This window comes from Gossypium arboreum, chromosome 6, assembly GCF_025698485.1.
Source record: "Gossypium arboreum isolate Shixiya-1 chromosome 6, ASM2569848v2, whole genome shotgun sequence".
Classification (NCBI taxonomy): domain Eukaryota; kingdom Viridiplantae; phylum Streptophyta; class Magnoliopsida; order Malvales; family Malvaceae; genus Gossypium; species Gossypium arboreum.
In genome coordinates this window covers 116,023,228-116,045,213 of record NC_069075.1, presented here as the reverse complement: position 1 = coordinate 116,045,213, position 21,986 = coordinate 116,023,228, and the positions used below count along the sequence as shown (strand labels likewise).

Here is a 21,986-nt window from a genome sequence, read left to right as displayed (position 1 = left end):
ATTGAGGCAACCCAATTCGAATTGAAACCAGTGATGTTTCAAATGCTACAAATGGTGGGCCAATTTAATGGTATGCCCACGGAAGATCAACATCTCCACCTTTGATTGTTTATTGAGGTGAGTGACTCATTCAAGATAGGTGGTGTGAACGAAGACGCACTGAGGTTGAAGTTGTTTCCGTACTCGTTGTGAGATCGAGCACAAGCATGGCTCAATTCATTGCCACCAAGTTCTATATTTACATGGCAAGAATTAGCAGAGAGATTTTTGGTTAAGTATTTCCCGCCTGGCAAAAAAGCTAGGTTGAGGAACAAGATGACAACTTTCCAACAATTGGATGACGAGTCTTTGTATGAAGCTTAGGAGTGATTCAAGGAGTTACTTCGTAAGTGTCCTCATCATAGGATTCCTCATTGTATCCAGTTAGAGACATTCTATGATGGTCTCAATGCATATACAAGATTGATTGTAGATGCTTTTGCGAGTGGTGCAATTTTGTCTAAGTCTTATAATGAGGCTTGTGAGATCATCGAGAGGATTGCGAGCAACAACTATCAATAGGCAACAAATCGAACAGCTTGAGGAAGACGTGTAGTTGGAGTTCATGAAGTTGATGCTCTCACTTCGTTATCAGCTCAGGTATCATTTATTTCCTCTATGTTAAAGCAGTTTACCGCTAATAGTGCTAATAATTTTGTAGCAGCTTCTTGTGTGTATTGTGGGAAAGGTCATTCTTTTGAGAATTGCCCTTTTGAATCCCGAGTCGGTATACTATGTGGGGAACCAACATCAAAATAGGAGTGGACAAGGATCCCATTCCAACTTCTATAATCCTTCATGGCGTAATCACCCCAACTTTTCTTGGAGCAACCAAGGAAATGGACCAAACAACAACTTTATGCAGGATAGATCCAACCAATCTCAGGGGTTTAATCAGCAAGCTCCAAAACCATCTCAAGCTGAATCATCAAATAGTTTGGAGAACTTGTTGAAAGCATACATGGAGAAGAATGATGCTTTGATCCAGAGTCAAGCAGCAACACTAAAAAATTTGGAAAACCAAATGGGTCAGTTAGCTACGGAGCTTTGTAATAGACCAAAAGGAACTTTCCCAAGTGATACGGAAAATCTAAGAAATTTAGGTGAAGAACATATCAAGGTAGTGACATTGCGAAGTGGTAATAATCTGGAACCCCAATTGATTGATGTTGAGGATGAGCCCGTTGAAAAGGGGGAAAGTCAACCAGCTGTTGAAGTCCCTACACAAAAAAAAGTCAGAATCTGCAAAGACTGACAAGGTAAATCCTAGCTTAGTGAATTCAGATACTTTAACATCTTCTTTGGATGTACATTTACCTACTTAGAAAAGTTGTTCGGTTCAACCGAAAGTTCCATCACCTCCATATCCACAAAAATTGCAGCAACAGAAGCAGCAATAGGATGTGCAATTCAAGAAGTTTTTGGATGTTCTGAAGCAATTACACATCAATATTCCATTGGTGGAGGCTTTAGAACAAATACCGAATTATGTGAAGTTTATGAAGGATGTACTATCTAAGAAGAAATGACTAAGTGAGTATGAGACTGTTGCTCTGACAAAGGAGTACAGTGCGTTCCTGCAGAATAAGCTGCCACAGAAATTGAAGGATCTAGGAAGCTTTACGATACCCTGTAACATTGGTGAATCTTATTGTGGTAAACCTTTGTGTGACTTAGGAGCAAGTATCAACTTGATGCCTAAGTCTATTTTTAAGATGCTAGGGATAGGAGAAGTAGGACCTACAACTGTGAAGCTCTAGCTAGCGGATTGATCTTTAGCATACCCCGAAGGAAATATCGAGGATGTTTTGGTAAGAGTCGATAAATTTATTTTTCCTCCTGATTTCATTATTCTAGATTTTGAAGTAGATAAGGAAGTGCCAATTATCCTTGGGAGACCTTTCCTAGCCACGGGAAGAACGTTAATTGATGTACAGAAAGGCAAACTCACCATGCGAGTTCAAGATGATCAGGTGACTTTTAACAATCTTAATGTGATGAAATTTCCCAATCCGATAGAAGAGTGCTCAGTTATGGAAGAAATAGAAACCTTGATTTCTATGGAAAGCCATCTTGAAGAAGATCCATTGGAGAAAGCCTTAGGGTTTGACCCTTTGGAGGATGAAGAAGGTGAAGAAAACATGGCTATGATGGAAGCCAACCCTAGGAATTTTATTCAATCCACACAATTTGAACTGTTGAAGTTGGAGGTCAGAGAATTTGTTCAACCCAAACTGTTGAAGAACCACCTACACTCGAACTAAAGGTACTTCATTCCCATTTGGAATACGTTTATTTAGGTAATTGTTCTACTTTGCCTGTGATTATTTTAATTGAACTAACAAAATATCAAGAGGAGGAATTAATTTCTGTTCTAAAGAAATTTAAGAAAGTAATTGGTTGGACTATAAATGATATTCAAGCTATAAGCCCTTCATTTTGCATGCACAAAATTATTCTAGAGGAAGGTGAAAAAGCTCAAATTGATGAGCAAATGAGGCTTAATCCTATTATGAAGGAAGTTGTGAGAAAGGAAGTGATCAAATGGCTAGATGCAGGAATCATCTATCCTATTTTAGATAGCTCAAGAGTAATTCCGGTACAATGTGTGCCAAAGAAAGGGGGAATTACAATTATTGAGAATGAGTGTAACGATTGATCCCAACAAGAACTGTTACCGGTTGCAGAATTTGTGTTTACTACAGAAAGTTGAATAAAGCCACTTAGAAGGACCATTTTCTGTTGCCTTTTATGGATCAGATGTTAGATCGACTGGCAGGTAATGAATTCTATTATTTTTTAGATGGTTATTCGGGATATAACCAAATAGTTGTCGCTCTGGAAGACCAACATAAAACAACCTTTACTTGTCCATACAATACGTTTGCTTTTAGGCGAATGCCTTTTGGTTTATGCAATGCACCTGCAACATTCCAACGATGCATGATTGCAATATTCACTGATATAGTTGAAAATTTTGTTGAGGTTTTCATGGATGATTTTTCTGTTTTTGGTAATACTTATGATATTTGTTTGAGTAATTTAGCTAAGGTACTGAAGAGATGCAAAGAGACGAATCTAGTCCTTAACTAGGAGAAATGCCATTTTATGGTTAAGGAAGGGATTGTCTTAGGACATAGAATTTCAAAGAAAGGAATTGAAGTCGACAAAGAAAAGGTGGACGTAATTGAATGATTACCGGCTCCAATGAATATGAAAGGAATTAAAAGTTTCTTAGGCCATGCCAATTTTTACCAAAGGTTTATCAAAGATTTTTCAAAAATTTCTAAACCACTGTGTTCGTTGTTACAGAAAGATACAGTGTTCAATTTCAACAAAGCATGTTTAGAAGCTTTTGAAGAGCTGAAAAAAGAGTTATTCTCAGCCCCAATAATCATTACACTCGATTGGAGCACACCCTTTGAGTTGATGTGTGATGCAAGTGATTATGCTATTGGAGCTGTGATGGGTCAAAGAAGGAATAAAGTGTTCCACCCTATTTACTATGCAAGTAGAACCTTGACAAGAGCCCAATTCAATTATACGGTACTGAAAAGAAACTATTTGCTATAGTTTTTTCTTTTGAAAAATTCCTCTCATATCTTATAGGTACCAAAGTTACAGTATTTACTGACCATGCGGCCATTAAATATTTGCTTAGGAAGAAAGATACGAAACTGAAGCTAATTTGTTGGATACTTTTACTCCAAGAATTTTACCTTGAGATCCAAGACAGAAAAGATGTTGAAAACTAAGTAGCTGATCACCTGTCAAGGTTGGAGCAAGATGAGGTAACTCGATCACATGTGCCTATCAACGAGAATTTCCCAGATGAGCACTTATTTGAGGTGATTTAAATTCATGAAACACCTTGGTTTATTAATTTTTCTAATTATCTTGCATGTGGAATAATTCCTCGAGAATTGACATACCAACAAAGGAAGAAATTCCTTCATGATAGTCGGTATTATTTCTGGGAGGACCTATTTTTGTTTAAACAGTGTACAGATAATATAATCTGAAAGTGTGTAGCTGAAAGTGAGATTGCTGAGATCTTACATCATTGCCTGTAACACCCCTAACTCGTGACCGACGCCGGTGTCGGACACGAGGGGTTAACGGCCAATTCCTCTCAAGATACCAACCAATTTGACATTACTAGTCAGGCTGGAAAACTGCGTCACCGTCGCCTTAAAAATCATATCTCGAGTTTCAAAACTCGGAAACTGGTTTCGTAAATTTTCCCTGAATTTAGACTCATATATACATCCATGGATTTATTTTTAGAGTTTTTGGTTGGGCCAATTGGTACAGTTTATTAGTTAAAGTCACCCATGTTACAGGGATTGACTGCTCTGACCTTCGAGCGTTAAAACTTGAATATCTCTCTGTACAGGGCTTTAATACTGGTTCCGTTTGTTTCTAATGAAAATAGACTCAAAATGGAATCTGTACATATAAGGCATGACTCCTAATTCTTTCTGGATAATTTATGGTAAATTTTCAAAGTCGCGATAGGGGACCCAGAAACCGTTCTGGCCCTGTCTCACAAGAACTTTAATATTTCTCAGTATACTGCTCATATGGTCGTTTCGTTTCATCCATATAAAAATAGATTCATCAAGGTTCAGTTCCATAATTTACTCACTATTTAATTCCACTTCTACTATTTTTAGTGAGTTTTCAATCTCATCTCACTGCTGCTGTCCGCAACAGTTACTGCAGTAGACTATGCCAATTTCATGAATTTTTCCTTGGCCTTAATCATCCATCATACATGACACAAATTATGGTCACCTTATCAAAATTTGAGTTTCTAAGACTCGTGGCTATAGGTTCTAGCATCCCACTCGACGACCACATAGGCCATTTTCACATGGCTTAAAGTTTACAACCCACAATTCGACAAAATATAATAGCCTATACATGCCAAATGTTCTTCAACAACAAAAACAATACCACAAGATTTCAGCCGGTGTGATGACTTCAACGACGGTCCCGATCACGCAAACAATACGAGTTCGAGAGACCTAAAATGGGTGACAAGAAAAAAAACACCGAGTGAGTTTACAACTCAGTAAGTCATAAGCATTCATCAATCCACTGATAAAGTTACTACTACATGTACAACAAATGAGGCTAGGTACTCGTCCATATCGAATCTATACCATAATACCTCGGACCTTTCGGTCCAATCTCGTATCAATTCATACATCCACATTTCATATTCTACACTACAAGATAATCGAAGCATTTTTACACATTAACTCATTTTCCAGCACAACCATACAATTTCAATCATCACATAGATTTAAGGCTTACCAAATTCAACCCCAAGCATGAACGTATTCTCTATTCATCATGAGCTCGAGGTACTTACCCGATCCGCTGTCCATAATCAATTCAATGGAGACACACCCTCCATATATTTAAAGTACGCACACACAGTGCTTACTACTCGATTTCGCACACTTAGTGCCATGTAATTTAAGCCCTTTTACATTGCCATACCCTCCGAGCTCGCACACCCAGTCTTAGTATTTTTCCAGCTTGCACACTTAGTGCCATATATTTCCAGCACGCACACTTAGTGTCATATATTTCCAGCACGCACACTTAGTGCTGATCTCGTCACCGATACACGTATTGCCCGACACTTAGTGCCGAAAGCAAACTTTCTACACATTTCACTATTTCTTTTACATTCAACAAATGTCATCACTCCATACACATACATTTCCATTCATATATATATATCATCCCATTAAACACAATTGTATAAATTTTACAATCATTTAAGCAATATCAAATACGTGCTTAATGACTTACTTTGTATTGGGTAAAATGGTTCCAACTCGGCTACTCGATGTTCTTTCCTTTGCCTTTGCTTGATTCTCCACCTTTAGCTTCTTGAGCTTAATCAATAAATTAACTAGTTTAACCGTCTTGCTAAATATTTATAATTCAACTACACATGCATATGTATGCTTGTATATTCAGCAACCATCCTCACTAATTACCCATTTAGTCGATTATACACATAATTAAAGGTAACATCACGAGCGGCATACTTATGTATATTTATACAATGTCAAATATAACATCTTTTAAACACCTAATTTCATCTCATGAGCATTTAATCAAATTTTTCCTAATCTAGCATATATTTTCACATCTATTCGTAACATCAATCTATCATTTCCATTTCATTTAACACTTAACATTTACCACATATCAATTAACCAACTCTTCATCTAATCATGCTCTCATATTCGGTCATCCATACCTATACTAACCCTAACAAAATAATTTCTAAATTTAACACAAGCACCACATTTTAGCATCATGGCCGAACACTTCATGCCTCATCACCACGACATCAAAACACCAACCGAATCATTCCTATCACCGAGACTAAGGTTCGCACCTTAGCTTCCCACATTCTTCTCATAACATTTCATAGTTCATTCGGCCACTCATCATTCAACCAACAAAATTTCCTAGCAAACCCCTATGGCCAAGCGCACCCACACACTTACATCTCCACTCACAATACCCAAAAATCACATACTAACTAAACTATCTTAAGCAATCAAAGAGTTCCCCCCCTTTTTCCATAGCCGAATGTTCCATTTCCATAGCCGAATGTTCCATAGCAAGAACCATGATCATTCACTTAAAACAAGTAAGCATCTCACAAGTTAACACAATGTACTAACCTCCTTAAGGCTTCAAGTGACCGAAATTCTCCCCTCCTTCCTTCCTTCTAACCGCCAAGTTCAACAAAGAGAGAACTCTCTTTTCCTCCCCTTTTCTCTCCCTCACTCACGGCAATGGCAAGGTAAAGGATGAACACTCCCTTTTTTTTTTTCTTATTTTATTCCCCTTTCTTTTTAATTCCTTTTTTTTTTTTTTAGTTTGTCTCCCATAATCCAATTTCTTATTATAATATCTAAGGCAAACAAATATATTGCCCATCATCAATCTAACTTGGCCGGCCACCATAAGGAAAATTTGGCAATTTGACATGCAAGTCCAAGCATTTTCTAATATGTATCAATAGGCCACTTTAACATTAGCCTAGCACATTTCTCAATTTCCTCACATAAGTCCTTTCTAATAAATTTCACTTACAAATGACGAAATTAAGGCACGAAATTTTCACATATGTACGTTCATGCACAATAAAAATAATAATTAATTATTCTTGTGTCTCGGTTTTGTGGTCCCGAAACCACATCCTGACTATGGTCAATTTTGGGATGTCACATTGCCATTCATCTCCAAGTGGGGGACACTTTGGTGGTGCATGTAACGCAGCAAAGATTTCGCAAGCAGGTTTTTTTTGGCCTATACTATTTAAAAATGCTTATGCTTATGTGAAGAACTGTGATAAATGCTAAAGGAGCGGAAACATATCACGGAGGAATGAGATGCCTTTAACAAACATTTTGGAGATTGAATTATTCGATATATGAGGCATTGACTTCTTCAGACCATTTCTTTCTTCATATGGGAACAAGTACATCTTAGTTGCTGTGGATTATGTGTCCAAGTGGGTTGAAGCTGAAGCATACCCTACAAATGATGCTAAGGTAGTCATGTGATTCCTACATAAGCATGTGCTTACACGATTTGGGACACCAAGAGCTATTACTAGTGATGAAGGTTCTCACTTTGTGAACAAATGTCTTAAGTGGTTGCTTGACAAATATGATGTGAAACACAAGTTTGCTACTGTTTATCACCCTCAGTCTAATGGGCAAGTTGAAAGAGTGAACCGTGAGATCAAAGGTATCCTTGAAAAGGTAGTATGCCTTAGCATAAAGGATTGGTGTTGAAGGATCGACGGTGCATTATGGGCCTATCGAACACCATTTAAGACACCGTTAGGAATGACTCCTTATCGGTTGGTTTTTGGAAAGGCATGTCATTTTCTATTAGAGTTGGAGAATAGAGCTCACTGGGCTTTGAATAAATTGAACTTTGATCTTAAGCAAGCCGGTGAGAGAAGGATGTTACAATTGAATGAGTTGGAAGAGTTGAGGTTGTTTTCCTATGAGAATGACATAATGTGTAAAGAAAGATAAAAAAGATGGCATGATAGTCATATACAACCTCGCGAGTTTAAAGAAGGTCAGAAGGTTTTATTGTTCAATTCAAGGCTGAAGTTATTTCCTGAGAAGCTGAAATCCCGATCAAAAGGACCTTATACCATTTATCTATTTATCCTTATGGAGCTGTTGAATTATACGACAACCACAGAGGTACATTTAAAGTTAATGGTCAACGTCTCAAACATTATTGGGATAGTGAAGTTAAGCGAGTTGAATCCTCGTTCAAATTAACAGACCCTTGATTTTTCACAAACTTGATTTGTAAATAAATAAATAATTAGGACTTCTTTTCTTAATTTAGTACATTTAATTAATTCTATCTAAGGAGATTGGAACTTAAGCGGGACCGCTGTGACCCCTCCAACCTTTCCTGTGAATTAATTTAATGAAATTTATTGAGAAGAAATTTTCTAATTAAGATTTAAAATTTCTTTTAGTTTCATTTGTTTTGTTTAAATTTTAAATTTTTATGTTAATAAAGGGGGTCAAATTTGGCCCAAGAACTAATCAGTTTCTTTAGTAAGATACAGTCTAAATTTGAGGCCAAAGACAATAAAAAGAGAAAAAATCCCAGACCTATTGCTGCCACTTCCATTGCTTGTCGCCCAAGTAACCCTAATGTAGCTAGGTTTTTGCTACATGTTGCCCTAAATTTTCCCTATATAAACCACTCTTCATTCTACTATTTTTCATTTCCCTCAAAGCAATTTGCTTAAATCCCAAAAAAATCCCTAAACTTTTCTCTTGTGCCGTCAACCTCAAATCCCAAAAGAAACCTAGTTCTTTTCCCCTTTGCCAAAATCTCATATTGCCACTGCAAAGAAATCGCTGGGGCATCAACAACACTGTCGCACGTAGCCATTATCTCCGTCGCATACCACCATTGCTACCTCACGTTACCTTCGCTGCCGCAACCTTTTCGTTGTCGCAATGTTTGCCAAGAAAGTCCTACCCACTTGTCGATTTCTCTTCTTCCCCTATAAGCAAAACTTTGCCTAATTTTTAGGAAAAGACTATGTCTCGTAAAAGAACTAGATCGTCAAAGACTACTCCTAAAAACCCGATTGTGATCGATGAAGAAGTGAAAGAGAGATTTGATTCAATTTTCAAACATCAACCTATGATGCTGGAAAAAGGTTTTAACTTGAAGAGTAATGACTTCATGGTTGTCCCTCTGCCAATTAGAAAGACAATCAATGGTCTCCAGTGAGAACAATTTTGTGATGCTCATTCACTTCCCAATGATGAACTAGTTTGAAAGTTCTATGTAATTTTAACCACACAAGATGCCACTGAGGTCACCGTTTGGAAGAAAAAGGCACCTCTTACCTCTAAGTCTATCAATGATTTGTTTAACTTACCTGATGTTGAAGAAGATGAGTACTACCCTTTGATGAACAGCATCAATTGGGATTTTCTTCAACAAGTGTTTGATGTTGTAACAAATCTGGGATCCCAATGGATTATAAGAAAGTAGTATGAGAGCCATTCTTGCCGAAGGGAATACCTAAAACTAGTAGCAAAGGTATGGTTTTATTTTGTTCGCTACAGTTTTATGCCTATCTCACACAATTCCACCACCTCGATGGAACGAATGCTCTTGTTATATGCAGTCTTGATAGAAAAGTCTATTAATGTTGGGAAAATTATTCTTAAGGAGATTTATAACTGTGCTAAAAAGAAGACAGGAAGTGCTTATTTCCCATCATTAATCACTTCACTTTGCTTAAGGGCTCGTGTTAAAACACAAGCGAATTTGAAGGGGCAATATGTCCAAGGATGCATTACAAGCCATAATCTAAAAAGGTTAATAGAGAAGGTGCATGAGTTGAATCAAGGTGAGCAAGAAGAACCAAATGAGCCAGGTACTAAGGAGTCAACAAACAAAACTGAAATTGAATCAATTTCAAACACTGAAGAAGAAGAATCTGAGAAGAAACTAGTTGAAGACCTTGAACCAAGGGTTGAGCCAGAAGAAGAACCAGTCAAGCTAAATGTTGAACCTGAATATACAACTCCCTTGCCAACTTCTACAAGTACTTCAAAGAAATCAGAGTTGTCAATGTTGTTGGATATGTGCAGGTTCATGCATAATCAACAACAAACTTACTGGAAATATGCAAAAAATAGAGATGATTCAATTCAAAATACTTTTAAGAATATCTCTAACACTTTTGTTCCTGATGGATGGACGATACTAATTATACAAGTGGAGAAGGAGCTAAAGAAGACAAGGGGAATGAGTCAAAAGAATAAAATGGGGGATTCTTGTCTTTTTATTTATTTATTTTATGTCTTTAGGAATTTGTTTCTTTAGTAACTAGGATTTAATTTCTGCAAAATAAAACATAGCAAGCATGAATAAATCCTTCCTTTAGAAAGAAAAAGATTAAGTGATGTGGTAATGGGAATGAACATGTCTAGGATTGGATAATGAGGAAAGACTTGGTATTTAAGCAGTCTTAATGACTCACCTCTTTTTCTTTTTAACCCTACCTGGTGTTCAATTTTCCTTCATTACTTTTTTCTTGCAATGAGAACATTGCTTCTTTTGAAAAGGGGTAAGGCAAATAATTGCTGCTCAAATTTTCAAATATGTTTCAATTATTTCTTTCATGAGTATGTTTTAATAAATGAATGTTTAGAGAAATTCTTCGTTAATAAGATTTCTTGTATGCAAGCATGAATGATGATTTTATCTAAATGACTGTATGTTATCATGAAGAATGAAATGACTGTATGATATTAGTCTTTGGTAATGTTTGCCATGAAAACTTAGTTTCTTTTGAGATTAGACATGCATGAAGGTTTAAATCTTTAGAATTGACTTAGTAAATTTCTTGAGGCGAAATCCTAGGAGACATAAAAATCTAAAATGATATAGGCACCATTTTCTTTAGATTGTTTGAGCCTTTTCAGGCCCAACTTATGATATTAGACCCTTAAAACTATAATTTTGAGCTTAAAGGCCTATTTATTCCAATGAACCTACATTACAAGCCACATTACCATCTTTTGTAAGTTATCCTAATTTTGTACACCTATCTTAACTTAAGTTGTCTTGGTAATCAACATTTTAGGAAATTTTCATAAAGATGTATGTGCTCATGCTTATATAAAAAAGAAGAAGGCGAAGAAAAGTTTGTTCAATCTTCAAAAAGGAAAAAAATTATGAGCTTAAGTTCAAAATAGGTTTGGGGGTGTTCCAAAGGTTCACGTAAAGAAAAAGGTTGTATTATGAGAAAACCAAGACAAAGTTAAAGGTTAAGATCTTGAAACCAAAATATCTCATCTCTTAAAATCCCTACCTTTGACCAAGCCCCATTACAACCTTATAAAAGACCTATTGATTTGATGATTATGTCACCTACATTAGGGGAGAGGAAGTCCTAAGTTCAACATATGAAGATTATAAATAAGCTTTATAATTGTTTTGTTTGATTGATGGGAATTTATGTTGAATGAAAGAATATTATCTATGGTTGTAACGTATATACATACTATGATTGTAACATCCCAAACCCGGCCTAGACGCTATGGTCGAAAATCTGGCGTGTCACATTGAAGGGTTTTTCGAAAACCATGTTCTCATTGAAAACCCTTCTTACTATTTAAAACCTCTGGCTATTTTGAAACTTGTGAAAACCTCAGTTTCCTTTAGTTTATTAAAAGCCATTCTCTTGTAAAACATTATTACCTTTAAAACTTCATTTGCTGTGGAAGCTTAGTTTAAAGTTTTACAGAAACGTGATATTTTGAAAAACAGTTATTGTTTTGGAAAAGAAAACCATGTTCTACTCCAGTAGTTATAAAACAGTATATAAAATTCCAAAATTAGAACCAGAAATTAAAAGAGGCCTTGTTACAACCCAGATCAAATATAAGTACTTGTAAATAGATAACTTAAAAGATAATCGGAAACAATTGTAATAGTGTGGCCACCTCAGAGTCCCTCGCAGCACCAATCCTCCTAATGCTCGGGATTACCTACATAGTTAATAAACGGGATGAGTTTATGAAAACTCAGTGTGTAATCCCCTCCTAAACTAAAATAGTTAGTAAACAGACAGAAACAGAATCAAACTGGGATTGTGCCATTTTATAGAATCAGGTGGGTCTAAGGCCAACTCAGCATCAGTACAATTGTAGTGGTCCTAAGCCCGTTACAGAATCACTTGGGTCTCAGCCCTTGTCAGAATCAAACCATATGCATAATGCAAAAATGTATGCTAACCCATCCATCCAACCCTGTACTTGCCTCCGTCCAACCCTACACTACCTGCGAGGAATAAATCACTCGCGCTATCCCTACACTTACAAAGTTAGCACCGGTTGTGGCACTAAGTCAACAGAACAGCCCAAGGCCTTAAACAGAACAACACATAGCTGTAAACATCGCAGCAATGCTGCCAGATAATAGGACGGCTGGAAGCCGTAAGCGGAATGGCATAATGGCACAAAGCCATCGATAACTGCATTATGTTAGGCACATAGCCATCAACTAGAGTAACATAATTGGCACATAGCCCTAGGTAAATGTGATCGACACAGAGTCGTCAATAATCATATATTGGCACATAGCCTTAGGCAAATACGTTTGGCACACATCCATAATCAGGTTGGCATAGAGCCATATATAGGTTGGCGCAAAGCCATAATTAGAAAATTGGCTTTAAGCCATTGGTAGTTGTATCATGTTAGGCAAATAACCATCAGCGACGGTAATATAGTCGGCACACAGCCTCAGGTAAATATGATCGACACAGAGTTGTCAATAATCATATATTGGGCTTAAAAGCCACCGATGGATCCACGATAGTCAAGCAACCATGCGATCCTTAATCGATGGATCCACGATCGTCAAACAACCATGCGATCCTCAATTTCTTACTCCGTTTCATAATCCCCACCCATGTGCAACATAATATTATATGAATGCAGCAAATATACACACGGCATACAAAATCATACAAATCACAGTCACAACAGTCCAATCACAGTCATACATTCTCAGTCAAAACATAGTCAAATCAATCAAATTGTATTATCAGTGAGTCATTTACCCTAGAGGGGCAGAATGGTCTTTTTACCTGTTAGAGTTATTTTAGTCATTTCACCCTATAAGGGTGTTTTGGTAAATCTACAAACCAAGGGTATTTTGGTAATTTTGCAAACCAATGGTATTTCTGTAATTTTTGAAAATCAAGGGTATTTTTGTAATTTTGTAAATCAAGGGTATTTCTATAATTTTCCAAATCAAGGGTATTTGAATAATTTTACAAGTCGAAGGTATTTCGGTAATTTTACAGGTTAAGGTTATTTTTGTAATTTCACAAATCAGGGTATTTTGGTAATTTTACAAACTAGGGGTATTTTGATAATTTTGCTAATCGAGGGTATTTTGGTAATTTTGTAAACCAAGGGTATTTTAGTAATTCTACCCTACAGTGGCATTTCAGTAATTCTATCCTACTGGGGTATTTCAGTGATACTAGCCTACAGATATGAGATTCACATAGTCTAATCCAATATTTACTACACAATCATACAATTTATCCACTTGGGCCCACAGGCCCATTGGGCCCACATGGCCCAAAGTAACCTAAGCCTACGAGAGCACTCATGATGACCTCAACCATCACGTCAAAGCTCCTACACGTGCGCTCGCACGCTGGTGTGGCTGCCATCTTCGTGTGACCAGCATTTCAGCATTTGCCGTTCTACAGCTAGAGTAGTGCGAAATACACACCTGTTTATGAGAACGCCCGGAAGTCCACGATCACTAACCTTGGCACATCCTGCATTGAGTCTTAATCACTTTTTCTCTCACCAATTCCCATGTTAGCTTCTCGATGTAGGATTACTTTCAACCGTTAGGAAAATTCCTTATTTTTTTATGACCACTTCAACCACAGAGTTCCAGTCCAACTCCACCTCCTACACAGCTCAAATAGCAAAATAAATACCCCATTGCACATCCCAAGACTTGAACCTTAGACATTACAGTTACACAACACGCCACCTTGCCACTCCACCACAGGCTCTTTCTGTTTCATATTTTATCCTCAATTAATTATAAGGCATATGTGCTAACGTCCAGATTCCTTTAAAAGAAAAACCAAAATAAATTGCAAGAGCCAAGACTTGAACCAAAGCTCCCTTGCAACCTTAATAACGCTACAACCACTAGACCACTTGCTTCCTTGTGTCATTTATTTACCACAATAATTTAAAAGGCCATCATCCAAGCACCCAGGGTTTTATTCACTTAAAACCAAAATTTTTACTACTGACCGTGTTTGAACCCAAGATTTCTCCAACACTTCTCGGGCCATAAACCACCAAAGCAGACATTTAATTGTGTCATTTCCTTGCACAATTAAATGCTTATATACAACCTCCTTACGGACCCACACTCAAGGCCCAATACTTCTAGGCTCAAATTTAGGGCATTACAATGATTCATGTTGGCATACCTTGAAACTTAGTATAAAATTTTCAAAATGGTTGCATATGAATTACTTGTTAATGAAGAAGATCGATGAGCATGAATTTATTAATACATGATTATGGGGCAATGATTGATGTTGCTTACACTTTTAGCAATTTTGCTTTAGCGAGACCTTGTGCTATGCATGAACATTACTCGGGACGAGCAATGATTTAAGTTTAGGGGTGTGTAAACTAAAAAATATATAAGATTTTTCCTCCATAAATTATCACATTTTTACTTAAATTTGTTGTTAAAACCAAGTATTTGTTTAATAAATTAATGAAATATGTGAAAATATGAAAACAAAACATATAAATTATTAAAATGTGATTTTATGCTTTATTATATAGTTTTCATGCATAAAATGGCTTATTTTATATTAAATTGAGCATATTATATTTTTATGACATAAAGTGGGCCATGCATGATTAAATTAAATAATAAAATATAAAATTATATTTAATACTTCATTTTCAAATATTTCATTAATAATTTGGGTTTTAATCAATTTAATTAAGTTGGTAAAATTTAATTCTTTGGTCCTTAACTTATTGATTTAGTTTTCGATAGGTCTGAGAGCTTTAATTTGATTACAAAATCTTCCAAATGGAGGGCCAAGTCAAACCAAAATTCGGCTGAATATGGAGGTTCATAAACCATCTTTTAGTTTAATTACACAAGGTCCTTGAAGAGTTGAAGAAATCAGAGATTTGCCCGAAGATTTGCTGGTGACCGAGTCTTAGTCCTGAGTTGTTGTGGAACTCAAATGGACCAAGAATCAAGCAAAATCAGCCACATTCCCTCAATTCATGGCTGACCACCATTGGAAGGAGTTTTGAAAGATGGACACTGTAACACCCCTTGCCCGTATCCGTCACCGGATTAAGGTTATGAGGTATTACTGATCATGTTACAATTCAAACAATTATGCCTTACAAATTACAGTTCGACATTAATATCACATCAATGGGTATAATCATTTCATATATCAGAACCTAAAAATTTTATCATTCATCACATAATATAAGTAAAATATACATCAAATTACATCAGCATAACTTATACATATGTCGAACATATAATTCAACAATTTCTTTATTGTTGAATATTAGACCTATCCTTAAATAAGTCATACGCTTGCATAGCTCATACATTAATGGAAAATAACTTTCATTATTAACCTTTTTATTCCTACACGCAGCACCATACTATTAATCTATATGAAAGCCATATTTTGTACATTAGTAAAATTTAGTGAATTCATTCGAACACATATATGCGCATGGATAAATAAAGACATCTAGTATTTTTGAATAGAGTTTAATAGTAATTCATACTTGTGGTTTAATAAATAACTAATATATAAGAGATGTAACATGTTACATGAAGGTCAAGTACGTTACAACATTTTTATCTATACTACTTTTGGACACAATTAATAGCTTCATCATAAGCTCATATTATAACTAACTGAAAACTAATTTCGTATTTTAGCAAACAATTACACATACAATTTTAATTCAACATAACATAACCGAATATGCCTTAATGTTTAAATACTAGTGTGCATTTACCCTAGGTTCCCAAACCACACTTTAATAATTGAATTCATACCAAGTAAATGACAAAACAATCATAGAACATTTTCCTTATTTAATACCATGCAAAGCCGAATTACATTGTTTAATCCACACACCTATCCAAAACTTTCATCACCGAATTATCAAAACAATCTCATAATCATTATTACTAAAACACATTAGATCAAAATAAGTATAATAAACAAAATTCACATGCATACTTTATCTTAGTATAATACACATCTAAGCTAGCCACATTTATGCCACATCCAAGATTTATAATCAAATTCAATACTCAAGTGCATGCCATAATTTATACCAACTTATGACACATAGCATAATAATTGAAAATGAACTTGACCATATTCTAGTCAAAATAAACTCAAACATATTACTTAAGCCATTTTCGCATGGCTAGATTATACACAACCAAAAATCTAATATTCCAAAATGAAATCCAGCCTATACATGCCATAGTCTGAGTTTGACTGTTTAAATACTGAAACAGCAGATAGTGTGATGGACTTTGCTAACGATCCTCGAGCTTGTAACTTGAATCTAAAATCTATAAAACAGAGTAACAGGGTACACAAGGTAAGCTATCTCAGCCAAGTAAGCCATAAGCAAATAAACAGTTCAATAATATATTCAACCTATTTTATTAAACCGAGTTATATTATCATGACCAATGCTTAACATTAAACCCACATATAATATACAATGATACACTTCATATACCATTTCTTTTACCTTGATCGAATACTTTCATAAACTAATTAATCATTATCATTCAACTTTCGGGTCCATAATGTCTCCAAATAATCAAGCATGCTTATATCATTAAAATAAGTTCAAGAATCACAATATGACATTATGCGCACATAATCCTTATTTGTCCGAATACTCATATAGTCACTTATTACGTTAGTAATCAACTTCTAAAGGCAATTAGTCATATTTCAACTTAGTACATATTCACTCAAATATATAGTCTCAAATATTGAAATAATATTTCATATACATATATTAATTATATAACCGAAAATACCTCAACATATATACACATATATAAAGGTTATTCATGACATACTAACTATTCATTCAATAAGCCAAATATATATAGCATACACATTATCTTCTTTATTTGCACTATACAAGATTTATAATAAATAGTCAAGGTATTTACTTAACTTACCTTAAGTAAGTAACATATTAGTTCATACCTTGCATATAGCTCAATTAGCACATTTGAACTCAATTTACCTTTGCCCGATGAACCATTTGGAGTTGGATAGGACACTCGGATAATCATACAAATCATACAATGCCAACGTCCCAGAGTGGTCTTACATGTAATCACATATCGATGCCACTATCCCAAATAGGGTCTTACTCGTAAACACTATCGAAATCACATATCGATGCCATGGTCTTACTCCCACAAAAACATTGGAATCATATTTCATGACATATGTATCCTAACTATTCCTATGGTTCATACGGGGCTTTCGGACATCGTAGCTCGATTGAAACGAAGTCATAACTTAGTTGCCAAGCTTAACAACATTCGGCTATTACATTTATAAATTCATATATTTCAATTCAGCATATATACTTTTCATTTAATTAAAATTAAATACGTCTATTTTCTTATAAACTTACCTCGGACATCGAAAAACTGGTACGGATCGACTAGTCGACAACTTTTGTTTTCCCACGATCCAAATCTGATTTCTTTGGTTCTTGATCTTGATTTAGTTTGAAGCCGAACCCTAGGTTTCTCTTTTTCTTTTCTTTTCTTTTCTTTTTTAGTTTCGGTGCAAGAACATAAAAAATAACATGAATATGGCTTATTTTATGATATGTTTTTGTTATATTAACTTATTTTATTACTTTACCATATTAACCTTAGTTTAAAACTTAATATTATCATGTTTTAATGTCCTCTATCGTCCACTTATTTTACTAATGGCTTATTTATCTCATATAGGTTTCCATTTAAAAAGCCAAGTGCAATTTACCCCTTTTAGAAACAACCACCTAATTTACATTTTACGCGATTAAATCCTTTTATTTAATCAGACACCTAAACGACAAAATTATATCACGAAAATTTCACAGATAGAAATTCACACAAACTAAACACAAAAAATAATTTTAAAATATTTTTATGACTCGGATTCGTGCTCCTGAAGTCACCGTTCCGATTATGGTCTAAAACGGGCTGTTACAACTCTCCCCCTTAGGGATTTTTGTCCCCGAAAATCTTACTGGTGAATAGGTTCGGATAACGTTCTCTCATTGCATCCTCTGGCTCCCACGTTGCTTCCTCAACTACGTGTTTATGCCATAGTACTTTAACTAACGAAATCTTCTTATTTCACAACTCTTTAATAATGTGGGCCAAAATACAAATCGGTTCTTCTTCATACGTCATATCGGGCTTAATCTCAATCTCAGAGGACTAATCACATGTGAAGGGTCAGACCGATATCTACAAAGCATCAAAACATGGAATACATTGTGGATCTTTTCTAACTCAGGTGGCAACAATAATCTATAAGCAACTGGTCTGATACGCTATATAATCTCATACTGCCCAATAAATCTCAGACTCAATTTGCCTTTACGACCAAATCTGAGTATCTTTTTCCACGGTGAAACTTTCAAAAAACTTTATCTCCGATCTGAAACTCTATTTCTTTACGTTTCAAGTTCGCATATGATTTCTGACGATCTGATGCTGCTTTAAGACTTTCACGGATTACTTTCACTTTCTATTCAGTTTCTCTAATCAAATCAACTCCGTGTATCTTATTTTCAGTGAGCTTAGTCCAATACAATGGTGTACGACATTTACGACCATACAAAGCCTCATAAGGTGCCATTTTGATACTTGATTGAAAACTGTTATTATACGCAAATTCAATCAGAGGTAGGTGTCGTTGCCATGTACCTTCGAACTCAAGAATGCAACATCTCAACATATCCTCAAGTATCTAAATGATTCACTCAGACTGGCCATCTGTTTGCGGATGGAAAGCAGTACTGAAATGTAATTTCATACCTAGTGCACCTTGCAGTTTATTCCAAAACCGCAATGCAAACCTTGAATCTCTATCCGAAACAATAGATATAGGCACACCATGTAATATCACAATCTGAGAAACATACAATTCAGCCAGTTTATCCAATGAGTAGTCTATACGTATCGAGATAAAATGATCCTATTTAGTCAATCTATCAACAACAACCCAGATTGCATCTTTCTTGTTAGGTGTCAACGGTAAACCAAATACAAAATCCATCGTGACTCTGTCCCACTTCGACTCAGGTATCATGATAGGCTGAAGTAATCCTGAAGGCACCTGATGTTCAGCTTTTACTTATTGACAGACTAAACATCTTGCAACAAATTCAAAAATGTCTTTGTTTCATACCATGCCACCAGTAAAGTTGTTTCAAATCATTATACATTTTTGTACTACCTGGACAAACAGATAACCGACTGCTATGAGCTTCATTCAAAATCATCTGAATCAACTCTGAATTCCTTGAGACACATATTCGGTCTCTGAATCTCAAGCAATCATCAGCATCAACTCTAAACTCTACATTCGCACCGTCTCACACTGAGCTCGTTTTGCGATCAACTCATTATCAACCTTTTGGGCATCACAAATTTGTTGAATAAATAATGATCTTGCTTTCAATTCAGTTACTATCGAACCATCATCAGATATGGCCATATGCGCATTCATTGCACGTAAAGCAAATAGTGATTTTCGGCTTAAAGCATCAGCAACAACATTAGCCTTCCTCGGGTGGTAATCAATCACCAGCTTGTAGTCTTTTAGCAATTCTGACCATCAACATTGTCTTAGATTTAGATCTTTCTGAGTCATCAAGTATTTCAAGCTTTTCTGATCAGAATAAACATGACATTTCTCACTGAACAAATAGTGGCGCCATATCTTTAATGTAAACACAATAGCTATCAATTCTAAGTCGTGTGTCGGATAGTTTCTTTTATATGGCTTTAAGTGTCTCGAGGCATAAGCTATAATTCTGCCTTCCTACATCAAAACACAGCCCAAACCATTTAAAGATGCATCACTATAAATAAAAAGTTCTTTACCCGATTCTGGCTAAACTAGTACTGGAGCTTTGGTCAAAAGGTTTTCAACTGATCAAAACTTTTCTGGCACTTCTCTGACCACTCGAACTTAACATTTCTCTGTAATGGCTTAGTCATCGGGGCTGCAATCATAGAGAAACCTTTCACGAACCGTCTATAATAACCAGCAAGTCCCAAAAAGCTTCGGACTTTAGAAACATTCTTCGGAGGTTTCCAATCAAGTATAACTAAAATTTTTCTCGGATCAACACGAATACCCGATGCTGATACCACATGGCCTAGAAAACTGACTTCATTTAACCAAAACTCACATTTACTGAATTTTACATACAACTGCTTATCTCGCAAAGTCTATAACACAAGCCTCAAATGCTCGACATGTTCAGCTTCATCACGAGAATAGATCAAAATGTTATCCATAAACACAACCACAAACCGGTCCAGATACGGTCTGAAAATCCAGTTCATCAAATCCATAAAAACAGCAGGTGAATTAGTGAGTCCGAATGGCATAACTAAAAACTCATAGTGTCCATACCTCGTTCGAAAAGCAGTCTTTGGCATATCAGAGTCTTTAACTCGCAACTGATAGTAGCCTGATCTCAAATCTATCTTCGAAAATACTGTAGGCCCTTTCAGTTGGTCAAACAGATCGTCTATCCGTGGCAAGGGATACTTATTCTTTATAGTCACCTTATTAAGCTGTCTATAATCAACGCACATTCTTATAGTTCCATCTTTCTTTTTCAAAAAATAGTACTGGTGCACCCCAAGGAGAGAAACTCGATCGCGCGAAACCTTTATCTGTCAATTCTTGCAACTGAGCTTTCCATTCTTTTAATTCTACATGTGCCATTCTGTACGGAGCTATGGATATCGGAGTCATCCCAAGCATTAACTCAATACCAAACTCTACTTCCCGAATAGGTGGCAAACCCGGTAATTCCTCAAAAAACACATCTGGATACTCACATACAACCGGTACTAATTCCATGTTTCTTTCAGCCACTTTGCTATCAAGCACGTAGGCAAAATAAGCTTTACACCCTTTTCTCATATATTTCTGAGCTAGCATCGAAGAAATTACTGCTGGTAACCCATTCAGATCATTAGATTCAATCCAAATAATCTCATCATTCTGGCACTGTAAATCAATAGTCTTCCATTTGTAGTTTACAATAGCATCATGCAAAGTCAACTAGTCCATACCCAAAATTATGTCAAACTTATCAAATGGCAACAGCATCAAATTAGCCGGAAAACACAAATCTCGAACCATCAAAGGACAATTCTTACATACTTTGTCAACCATAACACACCGGCCCAAGGGGTTTGACATTCTAATCATAAACTCAATAGACTTAACAGGCAGAGACTTACTGAATACTAATGTCTCAAACACATAAGAATGAGTAGAACCAGGATCAATCAATGCAATTACATTAGTATCATAAAGAGTGAATGTATCAGTAACAACATCTAAGGATGAAGCCTCCTCTCGTGCTTGAATAGCATAGGCTCTCGGGAGTGCACGAGCCTCCGATCTGACTGCTATATCTTTATTTCCTCTCTGACCTCGAGCCGCAGTATTACTTGATCTCGTGTTCTGTACTGGATTT

General features: G+C 35.9%; 1 non-coding gene across 1 annotated transcript; it reads right to left on the bottom strand.

Moving 5' to 3' along the window:
- Positions 1-300: 300 nt before the first annotated feature.
- LOC128294781 (small nucleolar RNA R71) lies at positions 301-407 on the bottom strand. The gene has a single exon (XR_008285088.1). It is a non-coding gene; the product is annotated as a small nucleolar RNA R71 (small nucleolar RNA).
- Positions 408-21,986: the final 21,579 nt, after the last annotated feature.